This window comes from Panthera onca, chromosome A3 (genome assembly GCF_046562875.1).
Source record: "Panthera onca isolate mPanOnc1 chromosome A3, mPanOnc1 haplotype 2, whole genome shotgun sequence".
Classification (NCBI taxonomy): domain Eukaryota; kingdom Metazoa; phylum Chordata; class Mammalia; order Carnivora; family Felidae; genus Panthera; species Panthera onca.
In genome coordinates, this window is record NC_138341.1 from 134,467,175 (window position 1) to 134,478,446 (window position 11,272).

The 11,272-nt window shown below is 56.7% G+C and overlaps 1 long non-coding RNA gene across 1 annotated transcript; it reads left to right on the forward strand.

Moving 5' to 3' along the window:
- Positions 1 to 1,799: 1,799 nt before the first annotated feature.
- On the forward strand, positions 1,800 to 3,149 carry LOC132670485 (uncharacterized). The gene is made up of 2 exons (XR_009606728.2): positions 1,800 to 2,386; positions 2,782 to 3,149. It is a non-coding gene; the product is annotated as an uncharacterized LOC132670485 (long non-coding RNA).
- The last annotated feature ends 8,123 nt before the right edge of the window (positions 3,150 to 11,272 follow it).

The following is an 11,272-nucleotide window of genomic DNA, read 5'->3' on the forward strand; positions in this document are numbered from 1 at the left end:
TTTTGATTTGTGATGTGAGACGCCGTTGGGGGAGCAGCAGTCTTGCTGAGGAGGGCGGGAATCCTGAGCCGTGCGCGGGGGGCCGGCCGCTGCTTCTCCAAGCACCGGCTTCTTTCGTCCCGTCTTCCACGTCCCCGGTGTCGTTTGGCTCTGCGGGCGGACGTCCTGGTGGCTGGGACGGGGCCTGTTCCGTGTGCAGACCCAAGCGGGTGATGTTTGTGTGGCCCTCAAGTTAGGAGCGAGCCCCCTGCATGAGACATGCTCTGAACTCACGCCCGGTAACTGTTTTCTTTTCAGGCGTGGCTTTTTTATTTTTATTTTATTTTATTTATTTCTCGTATTTGAAAATTCTTGGTTGGTAAGTATCTGAAATGAAATTGAACTTCGACACTTGACCTTTGAGTCCATTGTTGTGTTCCTACCCTGCGATCCCAAATGCATCTTATGCTTTACTGTCTGGGACTGGGATGTAAACTGGCTTGCTGAGTTCGGAAATCTGGCTTTCATAATATTGTAAGACTTGTTTGCCTACTCGTAAAAAGCAATGAAAATAAAGTTTTCTACTGAAAGAGATCGCCTGCACTCAATGGTTTGAATTCTTTGGTAGTCAGATCCCAAGCAAATTCAGGCCCGTTAACTCTTCAGCTCTCTCTGCATTGAAAGATGCGTTTTTTGAGGGAGAAAGGCAGGTGCACGGGGGAAAAAGTCTGAATCTTCAAGTTAATCGTTTCCACCTCCCTTCTCTCCCTGCTGCACGAATCAGCCGTGGGGCTTTATGATCTGTGCCTGCGGGGGGAGACAGCAAGTAGCCCGCTCTGCCGAGTCCAGCTTGGTTATCTCGGTGGCTGACCCTCACGGCAGGTGGGCAAGATTTATCAGTGTTCGTTTACCCGGAGTTTCTTCATTCTCTGTATGTCCGTGACTGGCGATGCTTGAAAAGGACCTCGAAACGGCCCGAGTGGTGAGCTTCGTAGAGCGTTCTTTTCCAAGACTGGGCCTTGTCACGTGACCAAGGGGCTAGGTAGTTTTAGTCACTGGCCAACTTAAGACATTGTTACCAAGGTCCATTTACCGAAATTACTGTGGGGTGGCGGAACCAGGAGTGAGGGGGGCTCCCTGGGGCCCACAGAGATGTGACCCCTGGCAGCCGGGGCGGGGCCCAGAACCTAGAGCCTTAAAGCCTGCCTGGGGTTCGCCGATGCACCAGGAAATAGTTGTTGAATCACTGGACTTAAGATGCTTGCTTTCACGGTTCCTAAAAGGCACACGGAGTATTTGAGAAAGTCCGCACCTTAGACGTCATCGCTGCAGGCGCCCGAGCTGCGCGTTGCATGCGGTAGGTACGCGGAAGAGATTTGCTGGCGTCTTCTAGTCCAGAAGGCCACGCGTGTGATCGTGACTCTTGTAACCAGTGTCAGGCCGCTGCGCGCACGCGGCTCGAGCCAGAGGTCCCGGCTTCGTTGAGCGAGGAGAGAGTAGGCCTCGTGGAGGGGACCCGTCGTCTCGCTCACCTAACGTTTTCCGGCATTGGATCGTCACAAAGTCCCAAACGGAGGTGAGAGCTTCCCCGGGAGCGCGGGCCTGCCACGTAGATTCCGAAGGTGGCACGTTGCTTTCACGAATGTTCCCCTCTGCTCTCGCTGGGCCTTTTCTCCTCTCTGCGCGTGACCCCGCGCTTGGCGGGAGCCGCGGACGCGGCCTGGCGGCGAGACCTTGCACGAGAGGGGCCGGGGGTCCGAGGTGGGGTCCTGCAGGCACAGGGTGGCCACACCCCTCCCTGCTCCTGCGGCGGTTGGTCTGACGCCGCGTCCTGCGGGGGCACAGACGCCGGGAGGGGCCTGCAAAACGTGGCCTGCTTTGTGTCCCGCGTCCGGGAGCCTCCTCAGAGCCCTCTGCGGCCAAGGGGGGTCTCCTGACCCCTGCCTGCCCAGCCCGTGTTCGGGGTGGCTTCGTCCGCCATGCGCCTGGACGAACGGATGCCGTGGGTGGGATCCAGTAGGTCGAGGTGAACCCCCTGCTTACGACGTCGCGTCGCGGCTGCTCTTCTGGAGCAGGGGGGTTCTGCCAAGCGAGAAGCTGCTCGAGTGCCTGGTCGTGTGGGAAGGGGTCGGTCGTCACGCGGTGTCCCAGGCGCACACCGCTCTGGTCACCGCTTGCACTGTTGCTTCTTTCAGTGGATCCGCTTTTGAAAAACATGGTTGCCTTGCAAAAAAATTAGCCACCGCCATCAATTGCAAGAAAGAAAGGAAGTCCATGGAAAGCGATTCTCTTTTGCCCGAGGTAACCATAAAAATTAACACAGCGAAAACAAAGCAGTAAAAACGAGCCATGAACTAATACGACAGAAGGGAAGACGTACCGCGCAAAGCCATCTTCAAGGGACCAGGTACAGCTCTGGAAAATTCTCTCAAGGGGACGTTATTCCGTATGTTCTAGGCTGTTTGGTAGGAACTCTGCCATTTTTGGAGTCACCTGGGAAACCATTTTTTTTTTTTTTTTCATTCAACCCAAATTTGATTTTGTTTAAACATTTATTTTATTTTTTTTTAATTTTTTTTTAACGTTTATTTATTTTTGAGACAGAGAGAGACAGAGCATGGACGGGGGAGGGGCAGAGAGAGAGGGAGACACAGAATCGGAAACAGGCTCCAGGCTCCGAGCCATCAGCCCAGAGCCCAACGCGGGGCTCGAACTCACGGACCGCGAGATCGTGACCTGGCTGAAGTCGGACGCTTAACCGACTGAGCCACCCAGGCGCCCCAACATTTATTTATTTTTCAGGGACGGCGCACAAGCAGGGGCGGGGCAGAGAGAGCAAGAGGCAGAGGGAGACCCAGAACCGGAAGCAGGCTCCAGGCTCCGAGCCGTCGGCACGGAGCCCGACGCGGGGCTCGAACCCACGGACCGGGAGATCGTGACCCGAGCCGAAGTCGGACGCTGAACCGACTGAGCCACCCAGCGGCCCCCGGAGTTTGGTTTTCCTTTGAAAGGAGGGGGTTCTGTGAGAAACGAGCCAAACACATTAGGGAACGTGTGAGCCAGCATTTTCCAAATGAAACATCCATGCGCAGGTTGTGAAGTGACTGGAGTCGTTGCTACTGGCGTTTGTGTAGCGGAGCCGTATTAAAATATATTTATTTTCTATTTTCCGCTGCGTCGTTCGCAGTGACGGTCAGTATCGTTCGGCGTAACTTGTGCCACCGTCACACGTGTGCGCGCGTGTCTACGCACAGGCACGTTCTGCACGGTCATCGCGTCCCGGACTGGGGTTGTTCTCCCTGCTGCGTCTTACACGGTTTAGGACGAGTCCTTGGGGCTCAGTAACTCCAAGCACCACCCGCCATGAGCACCAGCCGTAATGGTTTCCTTGCATTTTGCCCCCGAAACGGGAGAGGGACTAGCGACTAAAACGGGACTTTTGAAGTGTCCGCACAGCGTTGTACGTCGTGAGGAACGTGGGCTGCCCAGCGACGAATCCCAGCGCTGGCGCCCCGAGCGTGTCATCTCTACTTCCCTGAGCCCCGGCGACCGCATCTGCGGAACGGGACACGTTAAAAGCAGCGCTCGGGGCGCCTGGGTGGCTCAGTAGGTTAAGTGTCCGACTTCGGCTCAGGTCATGATCTCACGGTCCGTGGGTTCGAGCCCCGCGTCGGGCTCTGTGCTGACAGCTCGGAGCCTGGAGCCTGTTTCGGATTCTGTGTCTCGCTCTCTCTGACCCTCCCCCGTTCATGCTCTGTCTCTCTCTGTCGCAAAAGTAAATAAACGTTAAAAAAAAAAAAGCAGCGCTCGCGAAAGACCGGCGCTGAGGATTCGGAGTGAAGGCCCGCGAAGTGTTTCCGGGGCCGGCCGGCCCACGGCACGTGCTCAGACTCTTGCTGCCCCCGCTGGAACTTCCAGGTGGGATGGCATCCGTGGGACGCTTCCCTTTCCCCCTGGGGCCCTACAGGGACGGAAGTCACACGCCGGGCGGTCTTGGGCTCTCCGGTGCGGGTTTCAAAGCGGCCGGCAGATGGCGCCAGCGACTCCGGCGCCTGTGTTGGGGGCGGGGCGGTTCTGTGTTCTCCTCGCACTTGTTCCGGGAAGGGAGGGTTGGCTCTCCGCTGGGTGGTGTCGTGAAGCTTGTCAGTGGGGTTGAAGGAGTATGTGCCCCGTTAGAAAAATGTTCTTTAAAACTATACGCTTTATCTTTACCGAGAGTGATGGCCTCCGTAGGAAATCCTGGAGTCAATGTTTTTTCAGAGGTCCGATTCCTGACTCCTCTACTTTAAAATTCAATGCCTCCCCCACCCCCACCCCCCGCGCCGTGGTTCCCTTACGGGACATTGGAGTTTTGTTGCCTGTCGGTGTGGGCGATCCTGAGAACCCACTCACCCTTTGGCATCCCTCTGCCCTGGTTTGGGAAGGAAAGAGTAGGAAATGCAAATCTCCTTCCCAGGTGGACCCTGGTGGCCAAAAGGGCCATTTGGAGACGAACTTTCGTGCCTTTGAACCCTCTCCACCTACCTGGGCTAGTGGGTGGGAAATGCCTCCTGGCGGCAGGCTATCGGGAGCAGTTTCAGTAAGAGCACCCTGTTCCCTAGAGAGGGGCTGGGTTGACCCCCCCCCCCCCCCCCCCCGAGACCGGCCAGCGGGATCGCCTGCAAAGCGAGGGTACCCCGATTTCATGCAGCTCAAGCAGCAGAAGGTGGGAGGAGGCAGGAGAGCCGGGCAGCTGTAGTTTTGAGAGTTTTGGGTTTTGGGGGGTTTTTTGTTTTTTTTTTGTTTTTTTGGGTTTTTTTGAGAGTTTTTCATCACCACGAGGCTCACATGAGCAGAGTGAACCATTCTACAGCCTGGCGTGTGTAAGTCGTCGTGAATTTTGTGTCACTAATACGGACAAAGACTCTCGAAGGGAAGGGCTGTTTCCAAAGCAAATAAAACACTGGTTGCATACTTCCTTAACACATGAGTCAGCCCCTCAAGAAAAGTAGCTATTTTACCAGTTTGAGTTTCTCCCCGGGGGGAGGGATGGGGGAAGGTAGCGGAGGGGAGAGAACAAACGTGCTTAGAAGACACTCATCCACCTGCACTGCCCCAGGGCCCAGCCCACACTGCCCTCTGGGTCATCTGGGCATCGCTTCCTGCGTCCCGTCCCCGGTTCTTCTCCACCGCGGGTCAGAAGCAAGAGGCCACACTCCCCGGCTTTGGAGTCTCAGCACAGATGCCCCCTGGTGTCACCGTTGCTCTGGGGCCCGGAGGGGCTGGCCGTGACACTGTGCCCGAGGGCTCCTGCCTGCCCCTGCCGCCTGCACGTCTCTGCAGGGCTGCGCCCCACCCCTTCCTCCAGCGCCCCCGTCCGCCATCGCCTCTGATTCTGGGGTGACCTTTAGAGCCAAAGTGCCATGGAAGTGGACTTTTCTGAGAGAACAACTTGCATGGCTTTCCCCTTGTCTTCGGATTCGTCACATGTTTCGCGGTGCCAGGGGTCGCTTTATCTCCTGGGACTTCGTGTGACAAGGACCCCAGTTCTTGGCCGCCTCAGTGGGACTTAGCAGGGGCCCCTTGACCAGCGTGGGAGGCCCCAAGCATGATTCTGTTCGATTGAGAGTTGCCTGCAAAAGCAGAGTAGGTGCCTCTTATGGCCTGAGCTGTGTCCCCTCCTCCTACCACCACCAAATTCCTATGTTTAGTCCCAACCCCCAGAGCATCAAAGGCGACTGTACGGGAAGACCGGGTCTTTACAGAGGTGATGAAGTTAAATGGGGTCACCACGGGGCCGCCTGGGTGGCTCAGTCGGTTGAACGTCCAACTTCGGCTCAGGTCATGATCTTGTGGTCCGTGAGTTCGAGCCCCGCGTCGGGCTCTGTGCCGACAGCTCGGAGCCCGGAGCCTGCTTCGGGTTCTGTGTCTCCCTCTCTCTCTGCCCCTCCCCTGCTCACGCACTGTCTCCCTCTCTCTCAATAAATAAACATTAAAAATTAAAAGTAAATAAATAAGGTCACCGGGGTGGACCCTAATCCAATATGGCTGCTGTCCTTCTAAGAAGAAATTAGGACACAGACACCCGGGAGAGACTATGTGAGGACACAGGGAGGAGACAGTCATCTGCAAGCCAAGGACAGGGGCCTCCCCCGAAAAATCACCCTGCCAGCCCCCCAGCACCTCCATCTTGGACTTCTGGCCTCCAGAACTGTGAGGAAATATATGTCTGTCATCCATGCCCCCCAGTCTGTGGTCCTTAGTCACAGCAGCCCGAGCTGACTAGGACAGTGTTCCCAGGGAGCCGTTTGCCTTCCAGCTGTGTGACACGGCGCCCCCTGCCCCCACCACCGCCCCGGAATAGACTCCACGTCCGTGCTGTACCTTCACCGCCACCCCCCACCCCCCAGCTCCTAGAGCCAGCCTCTGATGCACCTGCCAGGCTGCACCTGCTGGGGCAGGGTCCCGGGACCAGTGCTCACCGGGAAAACCCGGCCCCCGGGCAGGCACCTCACTCCCACTGCAGAGAGGCTCAGCCCTCTCCCGAGCACTGGCTCTCACGGGTTTCTCGCAGCTCCGGGATTAGCCGCACAGGGTGGGGGGTGGGGGGGTGGGGAAAGAGGCTTCCATTTACAGGACGCGACTTCCTGCAAATTCCCGGCACACACACCTGCTCGCCTGCAGAGTGCCAAAAAGTAAAAAGCGTGCAGCCTCCAGCGGGGGAATTGCCCTGCTTATAATCCACGTTTCCAGATCAGCAGTGGCCACTTTTCCAAGGTGGACGGAGGCAGTGCCCCAGGTTGTCTACTGATGAAACACCCTCACTAGCCCCACAGACGGCCGCTGCTTTCCGAGCTACCGCGCGTGGCAAAAGGGGCTTTGCCGCTGTGACCAGGGCTCTGGGCCTTGAGATGGGGCGATTATGCCGGTGATGGGGGGGACCATCTTCCACTCAGCAGCTGGAAGACGGGGGCAGAGGGAGAGCCCACCCGGCAGCCGGCTTGGAAGATGAGGGAAGGGGTCACCGGTCAAGGAAGGCGGCAGCCTCCAGAAGCCGAAAAGGGGCAAGGAGACGGATGTATCCCCTACAGCCTCCGGAAGGAGCCAGACCTGCCGACACCTCGACTCTGGCCCATGAGACCCCTCTTGGGCTCCGACCTCCAGAGTAAGCAGAATGCGAGAATAAATCTGTGTCACCCGAAGCCACGAAGTGTGCGGAACTCGTTCCCACGACCGAAGGAACTGACGCAGAGCAGCTCTTCCCTGGGGCCCCCACACCCACCCGGCCCGTGGACAGAATTCAGGGCCCGTGAACTTGGCGAGGGAAGAAGTCTCCTCGGCAGAGTCCGACCGACGCGGACGAGCCGTGGACGCAGGCCACAGGCCGTGCAGCCTCAGCAGCCGCCGTGACCCCGAACCTGAGCGGCTCTGAGCCACACGCACAGCACGGGTGTCCCGGCCATTTTGCCGGGTCGTCCACAACGTTGGCATCGTCCAAGCCACCGCTCGTTCTTGGTACTTTGCGCATCAACGGAAGGGCACACACGTTCGTGTATCACTGCTCATTTGTAAACACGTTAATAGCGTTTTTTGAATGTGCTTGTTTTCCGTGACATTTCTAGCCATTTTGTTGTTTGGAACCATCTATCGGAGGAGAGGCCTCAGGTCCTGGCAGACTGCAGGGGGAGGGGGGAGGCCCAGGCCCACACAGAAGGGAGGGCCCCTGAGAGGGGACACGGCTGGGGGAAGCGGGGAGGGGGGCCTTTCTGTACTGGGGGGGGGGGGCGGGAGGGCATCTCAAACAAAGGGATTTGGGACTCTGTCCCACAGGCAACGGGAGTCACCGAAGGAGCACGTGTGGGAGGGCTGACAAGGTCCCCACCTCCCCACCTGGCCCAGACTGCTGCTGTGTCGGCTGGAAACTGAGGGGTGCTGGTAAAAAACCGAAAACTGCAGGAGTTTGCGTTTACTGAGCGCCTACTCGGTATGAGTTTGACCTCAGCACTTTCTGTGTGTCCCGGCCCCGCAGGAGCCCCACGAGGAAGCTGCTACCATCACGTCCATTTCATAGCCGAGGAAACTGAGGCCCGGGGAGGTGGCTGCCGGCAGGCTTGCGATGGGTGCGATGGGCACCGCTCACGAACGTAGGGCCGGCTCCTCCTGGCCTGCCCTCTGCTCTCTCCTCACAGCCCTGCCACTGCCTTTGCGAAGAACACGGGGTGGCTTTTTACCACCTGACGAGGAGAAGCAGAAAGGAGCCTTGCAAACCTGAAAACGGCAGGTAGATGGGGCTCCGCTAACGCGTCAAAGTCTGCGGGCCTCAAGTCGCCCGCGCTTCCTTTTCGATTTGCTGTGTTGATGTTTTCTTTCAGGGTTCCTCAGGCCTCTGGTTGGGGGTGGGGTGGGTGCAGGTGGCCCGCACGCTTCTACCTTGCAGCCTGGCATTGAGACGAGGGGCAACCTTGGCTTGGATCCGCAGAAAGCCTGAGTTGCTTGGGTCTCCATTAGAATAGACAGGCTTCGGGGTTCCCCCCCCAACACCTCCAATCCCAGTCTTCTGTTCATTCATTCGTGTGTTTGCTCACTCATTCGTGTGTTTGCTCACTCAGTCGGCATACATTTATTAAAGGATTTTTTTTTTTAAGTAAATAAACTTATTTTGAGAGAGAGAGAGAGAGAGAGAGAGAACGAATGAGCAGGCTCCGGGCACTCAGGGTGGAGCCTGACGCGGGGCTCGAACTCATGAACCCTGAGATCATGACCTGATCTGAAATCAGGAGTCAGACGCTCAACTGACTGAGCCAGCCAGGCGCCCCCCTCAGCACACATTTATCATGTGCTTTCCATGTGCCGGGCCCTGGGCACGTGGCAGTGAACAAAGCAGCCAGCAGCCTCTTGGAGGTGACCTCTAGTGGGGAGACCGCCAGTCCATAGAGAGGCAAATGCAGGTGTAGGACGGCGTGGGGCAGGGACACGGGCTTCTGAGGGATTCTAGAAGAGAGGCCTGGATGCAGCCTGAGTCCCAGGCTCTGGGAGCATCCAGCTCAGCGGCCACTGATCCAAACGCCGGGCTGACCGCGTTCCGGGATGGACAGAAAACTAAAGATAGATCTGAGTCGATCCCCGGGCTGCATCCAGATGGTGCCTCCGAGACGCAGGTGGGGATGGTGAGGTCTAGCCTGGCTGTCGCTGTGGAAAAGAGCCCAGGCTCCGGCGACACCTGGGAGGGGCGCAGGGAAGGCGGCTGCCGGTTCTGTTCCCAGTAGGGGTTGGGCAGTGAGGACGGGAATGGACATAAACCGGTGGTGTTTTAAGCAGAAGAATCCTTTCTTGGATCCCCACCTTTCCCGGCTGAGCAGCTGAAGCCCAGGGAGGCACAGGGCGGCTTCTCAGGCCTGGGGCCTGGAATGACACCCAGGAGTCCCAGGACCCCCGCGTGGCTCTGAAGACGGTTCTGAGACCCGAGCGTGACAAACTGTGTGATTCCACCTGCTCAGGGCTCTGTCCTCCTCCTCTCTCCAATCGCGTTAGTGTCCCAGGGCTGCCGCAGCAAAGGAGCACACGCTGGGTGGCTGAGGACAATAGAAGGTTATTCTCTCGTGGTTCTGGAGCCAGAGGTCCAGACTCAAGGTGGCGGCAGGACTTGTACTCCCTCCGAGTGCACGAAGAAGGGAGAATCGGTTCCACACGTGCCTTTCTCGTCACTTCTGGTGCTTCCAGGGATCATGGCGCTCCTTAGCCTGTGCGTGTATCTCTTCATTCTCCGCCACTGTTGTCACACGGCCTTCTCCCTGCGCCTTCACATGGGCTTCCTGTAAGGACAGTAGTCACGGTATTAGGCCCCATACGAATCCGATGTGACTGTCTCTTACATCGATTAGATTGCGAAAACCTTCCCTCCAAATCAGGTCACACTCGTGGGCAAGAGGGGTTAGGACTTGGACATATTTTGGGGGAGACACAATTCAACCCGTGACAAGCACACACACCCAGGCACGGTCTCAGACAAGGGCCAGTGTTTCCAGACCTGAAAGTCTGGGCCTTCCCCCTAAGACTTCCACATAATCACTTCCCTTAACCTCTCTGAGGTCTCACCTGCCCAGCCCTCAAAGTGGGGGGACAAATCTTCCTTAAATGCTGTGGGGGGAATAAAAGGGCATCATGGATTGGCCATCGTTCACTTGGTGGCCCTGGGGAAGCCACTCTGAGCCTCAGTGCCCACTGCCTTGAAACTGGGTGTACCTACATATGACAAAGGCTGTTTTGAGGTTAAATCATCTACATTTTTTAAAATTTATTTTTGAGAGAGAGAGAGAGAGAGAGAGTGAGAGCAAGGGAGGGGCAGAGAGAGAGAGAGAGAGAGAGAGAGAGTGAGAGCAAGGGAGGGGCAGAGAGAGAGAGAGAGAGAGAGAGAGACAGAATCCAAAGCAGGCCCTAGGCTCTGAGCTGTCAGTGCAGAGCCCGACATGGGGCTTGAACCCACGAACCATGAGATTGTGACCTGAGCCGAAGTCAGACGTCTCACTGACTGAGCCACCCAGGCACCCCAAGGTTAAATCATCTAATAGGAAGTCACCTAGCCAAGGACCTGACCCCAAACAGGTATGCCAGGACAAATGATCTTTATCATTCGTGGTGTGTGAGGATCGACCACATAAAAGTGCCCAGTACTCATTAGGTATGGGGCACCTGGGTGGCTCAGTTGGTTGAGTCTGACTTTGGCTCAGATCGGAATCTCACAGTTCATGAGTTCAAGCCCTGCATCGGGTTGTCAGCACAGAGCCCACTTTGGATCCTCTGTCCCTTCTCTCTTTGCCCCTCCCCCACTGTGCTCTCTGTCTCAAAAATAAACATTAAACATTTTTTAGAAAACATATGGGGGGGGGGGGGTGCCTTGGTGGCTCAGTTGGTTAAGCGGCCGATTTCAGCTCAGGTCATGATCTCACCATTCGTGAGTTCAAGCCCCTTGTCCTGTCCTGTGCTGACAGCTCGGAGCCTGGAGCCTGCTTTGGATTCTGTGTCTCCCTCTCTCTCGGCCCCTCCCCTGCTCACCCTCTGTCTCTCTCTCTTGCTGCCTCAAAAATAAATAAAAACTAAACAAAAAAATACATATTGGATAAACGTTAGTCGCTCTGAGCCTTTTCATTCTGTTCTCTCTGTTCCCTGTCCTCCAGTGGCTCTGGCTTTTACCAATTCCCACAGGCCTTCCCTGACTCTAAAGAACGGTTATCTCTTGGCCATCTCTCGCCTGCTCTTTGCTCCCTTCTCACAGCCTAACCAGAAAAATTTACCTGAATATAAAACCTAATATTCA